Genomic DNA, 8,360 nt, shown 5'->3' with positions numbered 1-8,360 from the left:
GATTGGTTCTCGCGAAATTTGATTGTCATACACCAATCGGTATTCCCAGCTCCACATGATACTGAAAGATGCGTTGACTTTCAGTTAGTATGCACTTTTGCGGACATTCATCGTTTGATTTAGTTTTTGTATTAGGTAAGAAAGAAATTGTGGAATAGAAACTGACTAAATATTCCTCTCTTTCATGCTTTTTAACATATTATGGCGACTATGTAAATACTCCTTTAATACTAACCTTATTTTATTAAAAGTCTGACTTAATTTGTTTATGGCTAATGCTGCCTTCATGTGGTCTCGGAAATTTGAAAATTCCCACTTCAATCCGGAAGTAATTCCGGATTTCGTGACATTAAAAGTATTTAGTAACATTAAAACATGAATGTCAATAATGATTTAGTATCATTAAAACATAACAAGTATGTGCTAATATTAAAAGTGGACCTAAAAGGCTGTGAACCCCTGCTCTAATGCCATTAAACAGTAGTAAGCTTTGGTACAAACGTTTTCTTTCATGTCAAAGGCTCCTGGGGAGCTGACAAGGATTTTAAAATAGTTGAAAATCGCAAAGATGAAAGGAAGCTTTTGTAGATTTTGTGTTGGTCTATGTGATCTTCAGACACTCCCAGGCTTTCATTGGTTTGGCACCTCTCTTTGTTTCCCGTCAGATCTGTCATTCAGTTTGATTCAGTGTTCACATTTAGCTCTACTCCATTGCCAGCCAAGATTAGAACAATTCTAGTATAGTCACTTTTTGCTCTGAATTATAGATGATAACTTCTAAGACACCTATCGAAAGTGTGCAAATATTTACAAACATTGAGGTGATTTATAGTGAGCCTTGCTTTGTTATTGTTTTCACGTTTGGCACCCTGCGGATGCGACATTGAAGGTTAAGAAAGGACTGGGCTGAATGTTTGCTTATGCATGTCTTAGAATGACCATCACTCAAAGTCACCAGCTTCTGTTTATTCTCAGTTGCAGAGTGTCTGGGGTCATTGCCATCAGTGTTATGTATTAGTCCTCATGTCCATGCTAAGGAAACTCAATAGAATATCTTTAAATAATGCATCAGGAAGGCCAGAGGTTTGCATGTATTGTCAGAATAAGAACATGATCTCTGCCTTCAAGAGTTCAGACACTGTAGCCTAACCTGAATGATAATAGTCTCTCTTACGTCAGATGAATTATTGAAACTTTCGTTAACAGAAAGAAAACTAGGATGTGAAGGTTATCAATATTGGATCTCATCGCAATTCAATCTTTTGGGCGGTTTCCGGTGCTTAATTTATGAAAAAGATAACGAACACCAACAAAATATGTAAAATTAGCTGTCATGTTTTCAGAAACCCAATTTAATCAAAACGTTTCTTTTCCACATTTTCTTGAATTGTTTGTCTATATGAGTGTCAAAAATAATGAGTTCACTGTGCGTTTAGCGTCACACAGTAAACAAACTTTAGCTTTATGAAACACGGCCTCATAGTTTGTGGGAAGTTGTTAGTTTGGAGACGTGTGATTAATGTGAATATAATGGTTGTTGAAATTTTGTGAGCTCTCTATGCCTTTCTGAGGCTGTCACAAGGTATGTGTAGCAAAGTTCCAAGTTAGGAAAAAGGAGGCGGGAACCGGCAAACATTAACAACGTTTAAATAAAATAAACAAACAACAAAACGAAAGGGCCGACAGCTCCCTCACGGTCGACTGCCGGCCACACAAACATACTAAAACATGACATAAAACCCGCCTTGTCCTTCACTGCTGTCGCTCCTCCTTTTATGCTTCTGGAGCTCCTCCGTGAGAGATGCGAGACCGGTGCAACTTGCAGCTGACGCTAATAATCACTCGCGACACCGGCCTCGCGCCGTTCCCTCGCGGCCCTCGTCCCGCTCTGCGTGTCCCAGTATGTAATCTCATTTTAAGAGAAAAATCATCAAAACATACTCTTTAAAGATTTGTGCTTTGTAGCATACACAAAAGACTCTGCGGTGCTTAAGAAAGCATGTCAAAGTCGCTTGTGTGTGATGCAAATTGTATATACTACAGTAACCTTATGGACTATTCAGCGTCACCAGTTGCTTTAATAATGTTTCCTATACTTTGTTAATGTTTTAATTGATGCTTATCTCCCACTTTGAGGTCTTCTCTCTTCAGTCACGTCAGAATGCTGCTGTGGAACATGGAGGAGAGATATTGAGGTCGTCATGTGATGCATTCACCGGCACCCAACTGTGGGAGATCTTCAGAACCTTCTCCTCTCCCCCACTGCGTGTCCTGCCACTCACCTCAGTCTTTGACTCAATTCATCTCTGTCAGGACACTGCTGACAACGCCGTTTGATGACTTCTGTTGGCTCCTCAGGTATCGTGTCACAAAGCTCTAAGGGACTGAGCGCGGTCTCATTATTCCACAATCTGCTCCAGAGAATCGTAACTACAAAGGAGGCAGCCCGTACTTTGCCTCGCATACTGTGGTCAATAAATACAAGGACGTTGTTTTTGTGCAGCTTGTTTTAAATGCCGTGAAAAGGATGGTTTGCATGATTGCACTTAATGTGACTAGAACTAAAGGCCAAAAGCTATTTATCATTAGAGCGCTCCTAAATTGACGGTTTTGAAAAGATTTTGTTCGGCACATTCAAAGAAGGTGGTAAACATGTATTTTGCCAAGGACGCTGTGACCTTAGGGGTTTCCTTTGACCATTTAAGGTAATCCATGAAGCCACTATTATACGTTCGCTGTTGCCATGAGAATGTGGGCAGAGTGGCGCATCTTTGGGAGAGCTCCATACAGGACGAAAAGAGAGAGAGAGATGAGAACAGAGGCGGAACAACATCTGCACACAGTGGCGCAGGCCTTCTGCGCTAACACACGGCTCCCGCCGCGCAACGCTTTGCGGCCTAGCAGGCTGTGACCTCCCACAGGCTCAAAAGGAGCTCTTCCTCTTAAAAGCCAGCTGCGCCATTCTCTCTGCCAGCCAAACACTCCACAGTCCAGCTGTTCAACTAAGCCCGACAAGGGATGCCCAGCTAGCTTTTTATTCCTGAAGTGTTAGTTTGAAGGTACATGGTGAATGGTAAGGTGTAAGTGATTTATTTGTGGTGTCGGTTTTTTTCTTTTATAGAGGCATATGATGGAACTGTTGGGTAGCGATGTTTTTCTAAATTTAAAACGGCAGACCCACAGTGGGAAAATGTCCGGTGGTTGTGTGTTTTAATGCTTTTGTTCATTCCTTCGTATTTATTGAAATCCTCAACAACAAATGTATTTTATTTTCTGAAAAACAATGGACCAAATAATAATAATATGACAGATTGGCTACTCGATTCAGAGCGTTCATATTTACATAAGCACTGAGGAAAATTATGTTCAAATCTAGTTTCGGCACAGATAATTGTGTCGTGGGCTGACAAACGTTGTTATTGATGGTTTCATTTGGACGCACACGCCTGGCGCAAAGTTAACATCCGGTCTGTGTTTGTTGATCAGTCTGGCTAATAGCTCATAATATAACCATTTATATTTATTTTTTAATTCATTTATATTAGTATTTCATTGCGTATTAATTATAAAAAATGTACAATTTGTTGAATTTAATTGTGTATATTTTTTTATAAACAATCGAGGACTCCGTTCCATATATTTACCGGAAGTTAAGTTTTGGCCACAAAAAGTAACGCTTGTTTATGTTATCGTTTTGAAACCGTCTAAACACATAATGCTCACACATACATGCAGCTCACCACCCTTATCTGCTATTATATTCAATAGTACTTGTACTGTTAAAAACTTTTTTGCACTTTGGCACATTCATCTTTAATATGCTAATCTGTGTTCCTGTAACTGGCAACACAAAAGATCATAGGTACGATCCCAGTGAGCACGCCCTGATAATTGTGTAGATTGAATGTACTGTGAGTCGCTTTGGATAAAAGCATCTGTCAAATGTGTTAATATAAATCTTCAGACCCCCTTCAGCAAAGGGATGAAAAGACATCCGCAAATCAAAATGTTTTGCACTTTAACACGTGTCTGTACCACAAGCACGCCTGCACTCCCTGTGAAGGATCTGATCAGGATTAGGTGCTTAAGTGCTAATGAAATGTACTGTGTAATTATTTTGTGCCCTGCCTTCACATGTAAGTACTGTTGTTAATATAGGCATTAACTAAAGTATTATGTGCACATGGACACTCTGATATGTAGTGTTATTCCATGATGAATATTTTAACAACATTGCAGCTTCCTTTGTAGACAGACCGATGCTGCTGCAGGGTCATCAGTCACGTACAGTGTAGACGGAGTGTCAGACATTTATTTAAAATATCTTCTTTTGTCTTCCGCACAAGAAAGAAAGTCATACAAATTAAGAACAACATGAGGGTAGGTAATTTGTGACAAATCTGGCATGTTTGTCTGAACTATCCCTTAAAATACTGTATGCACTATTATTATTATCTTGAACAGTATGAAGTCTTAAAAGTGTGAAATGCAGCTTGACCTCTTTACTGTAAGCAGGAGTGGCGAAGCAAAAATACAGTATATTTTCTTTTAGTTTTCATGTTCACCTCAATGATATTGGTTATTTTACGTTGGCTGGCAAAAATACATTATAGGGAAATCGTATATTTTCTCTGATTAAATATGTGTAAGTCTATTTAATAAATGTGAAACTGATTTGCACTCAAATTGAGCAAATTAAGATCACGCCCCAACCTTGGAACTTTTTTTAGGAAGATAAGTTACTTTAATAAAGAAAAGTTTCCCTTAAAAGAAAATAAAATATTTGGAGAATTAACTGAAGGACTTTTTAAATAGGTGATATTTGAATTTTCTGAAGCAAGATGTATTTAAAAACAGCCAGAAATCGAATAAAAGAAGACTGAACAGGAACTCCTACATGTTACGCTCCAATTTAAGAGACATTGGGCTGAGAAAGATACAGTGATCCATGGAAAAGGACACATGCTCTGGTATGTATCTCTCAGTAACATGCACATTACCCAACACACAGATGCCGACCACACAGGAAAATATAAACACCATGCAGTGAGTTGGACCAGGGACAACCACAACACCTACTTGCAAAAACACTGACGTGGAAGCAGACTATCTCTTGCCCACAAACATGCATACACAAACAGCAACATTTACAAAAACATTCACCAATGCAGAGCGAATAGACTCAAACACAGAGATCCAGCAACAACACTTGAGATGTGGAAGCATGTGGAAGCACAGAAGCATGACTCCCAACCTTACCTGCCATGAATTATTTAAACAACAGTGTACCTTTTAGAATAAGAGCAATTATTTTCTTAAAGTGACAGATTGAAAATGAAAATTCTGTCATCATTAACTCGCCCTTTTTTCATTTCAAACATTTGTGACTTTCTTTCTTCCACAGAACACAAAAGATGATATTTTGAAGAATGTTGCTAACCAGCACCTTTGTTCGGTTACTAGGTTTATTTTATTTTATTTAGTGCTCTGCTGAAGAAAGTCATACAGTTGTGAAACGAAAAGTAAATTATGACAGAATTTTATTTTATTCTTTGGTGAACTATCACTTTAACACACTGACTTTGGTGCTACCTGATAAGGGGTTTTAGAGTCAGTGAAGGATAAAATAAAGTCCTAATTTGAATGATGTCTTAATTTTAAACTCAACAATGATAAATCATTTCATACTTTTGTTTTGTCCATGTTTTTCAGATCGAGTGGATCTGAGGTGTCAGGTTTATCATCAGAACATCTCTCTCCTCTTGTCTCACTCAGGGAGACATGAACGGTCAGTGTTAAGCGCATGGCTGAACATCAAAGCTGGGCCAGTGTTCCTCAGGTACCGTTCAGAGTGCAACCAGTGCAGATTGATGACTAATGTGGCACTGATTTATGACCTCACTCTTCATAATTGATGAGAGCTCTCATTGTAGCCGTTTATGGCCCGGCTCAGCATGCTGTGTATGAATCACATAAGATTAGTGATGAGATCTGGCAATGGCGTCTGAATGGACTGCACATGTCCTTTGGCTCTGACATCCTCGCTGTCATCTGGCCCAGCTACATAAGCAGACAATTAAGCCAATAAGCGAAAATGGCACCATTTCAATCTAGTTTTAATGAGCAGCATGGAGAGAACATCTCTCCTTCACCTCAATAGATGACGGCTAAATCTGGAGCTGGCGCAGAGTGTAAGTTGCAAATGTTTAATGAAGATTTCTGATAATCATTATACTCAATGGATGGCAATAACGAATAGCAATGACAAAGTACAAATCCCCTTGTATATTTATTGTACTCTATAAGAAATGCGGTTGATACCGTTTGGAAAAGATTAAATAAGGGAACAATAAGAACCTATCCTGGCTAAGATGGTTTTTGCACTTAGTTTGCTGGTTTGGTAAACTAAGCACTTTAAAGAACATTTGTATCTTTGTTTATAAACTATCTTTAATATCTCTCTCGACAATTATTTTTTGTTTTTTGGTAGCTCACTTTTTTAATAGCTCCCTAAAAACTAAATTTCCATTGCACCATTTTTGGATGTTTTTGCATCATTTTAATCTTTCCTTGGCGGTGTCGTGTACTATTCCTAAAGCCAAGTTAGCGTAAACTCTGCTCTCGTCGCTTCAACGCGAGTGAGATCCAAATATCAGACTTGCATGCGGGATGTTTCTCATTACTGATCCCCCTAGAAACACTAAGCCCGGGCTTTACTGCATCTCCTACCTCACAGTCCCCACTGTCCTCTATTATATGTAAAGACTCTCTAATAGACCCCAATGGGGCATCATTCCTATTCTGCTCATGATGAAGTCATTCGCTCTTCTCTCTCTTTACTTTCATACTCTGACTCTACGGAGAGGAGAGTTCTCCCAGTAGATGCCATTAGAGAACCTTTATGAATACATGCTGAAAAGCCTCTTTTCGGACAGATAACACGCTGAGCTCGTCCCTGTGCACATAGCTGCCACACTCATACCAGGATGGGAGTGTTCTGTGTGTGGTCCTGCGCGTTGCTGCTATCGATTTTCATTGTATTGAGAGCTAGCAGAAAACTGTCGGGTTGATAGATTGCAAACATACGGTTTTATTTACTTCGTCTGTGTTAAGTGTATGATTCAGTGACACGCGTGACAACCGAAAACATTTACAAATCAGAATATTATAATGAAGATATTAATAGAAATTTCCTCTTTTAACAAAGCGAACGTATTTTGCGCCCCATTCACTCCCATTGTTTTTCTGACTGTATTTAAATGAGGTTAAAGTGTCCAATCTACAAACTTTCTTACGTGTTTTAAGCTTTCAAGAGAAGTTAAGTTAGCTCAAACGTGTTGTGCTCTTAAGTACCGCTTAGCCAAGTGCAGAACAGAAATGCCAGTAATGCAACAGGGCTGCTTCCGGGGGTTTTAAGGCATTCTGTCCCCATGAAATAAAGATCACACATTTAAAACCCTGCACGCAATCTGAGCTTCGCTGAAATATTTAGCATGCTCCAAAAGCTGTGGCAGTTTAGACATACGGAGGCTAGAGATCGTTCCACTCAGCGAGAGCATCAAGGCTAAATCCTGTTTGGTTAGCATGTACTGCAGGCTTTCATTGTACGCCTGCAGGGATTTGTGTCCAGACGTGAATGGCAAGTATTTAGGCAAATCAACATATTTTTTACCACTCTCCTCCACCTCTATGTTTTGCCGTCTTTCTGGTCGACCGGTGTCTTTCTGTATAAAGCCGTGACCCTGATGAGCTCACGTGGGTTGCGTGGTCGGCCTCTCTCACTTAAAGATGAAAGTGGGCTTTGATGCGTGAGGGCGGGAGAGTGTTTGTATGTGATAGTGGAGGAGAGCGAGAGAGAGCACCAGATTTCCGCCCTGTACTGGGTTAGCTCATTAATCTCGAAGGGTGCAACTGTTTTGAGTTGTACCTGATGGTTTGTGCTGCAGGGCTGCCAGGGTCAGTAGAAAAGCAACAGTCTCATGAATCATGCTGCTGAGGGACAAAGCCGAGCTTTGGGGGAGAGAGAGTGAGAGAGAGAGAGAGAGAGAGAGAGACAGAGAGCGAGGACTCGGGTAGATGCCGTTCCTATGCAAAAAGGTGCCTGCCACATCCTGCAGGGTTCGGCCATCAATCAGACTTCATGATCCACAATTACTGGCCATTCCTGGCCACCGCGCTCCCCGTGCTTCTGCACCAGCTTCTGTCATCCTGGTGATGTCCTCGGTGCCTGTGTGCCACACTGCTGTATAAAAGTCTGAAAGTATCGAGCTATTTTTCTTTTGGAAAGAAATTGATGATTCCGTTCACCAAGGTAGCATTTAATGAATCAAAAATACTGGCAAAGCTGTTTGTAATGTTGA

This window comes from Triplophysa dalaica, chromosome 16, assembly GCF_015846415.1.
Source record: "Triplophysa dalaica isolate WHDGS20190420 chromosome 16, ASM1584641v1, whole genome shotgun sequence".
Classification (NCBI taxonomy): Eukaryota; Metazoa; Chordata; class Actinopteri; order Cypriniformes; family Nemacheilidae; genus Triplophysa; species Triplophysa dalaica.
This window is presented reverse-complemented; position numbering follows the sequence as displayed.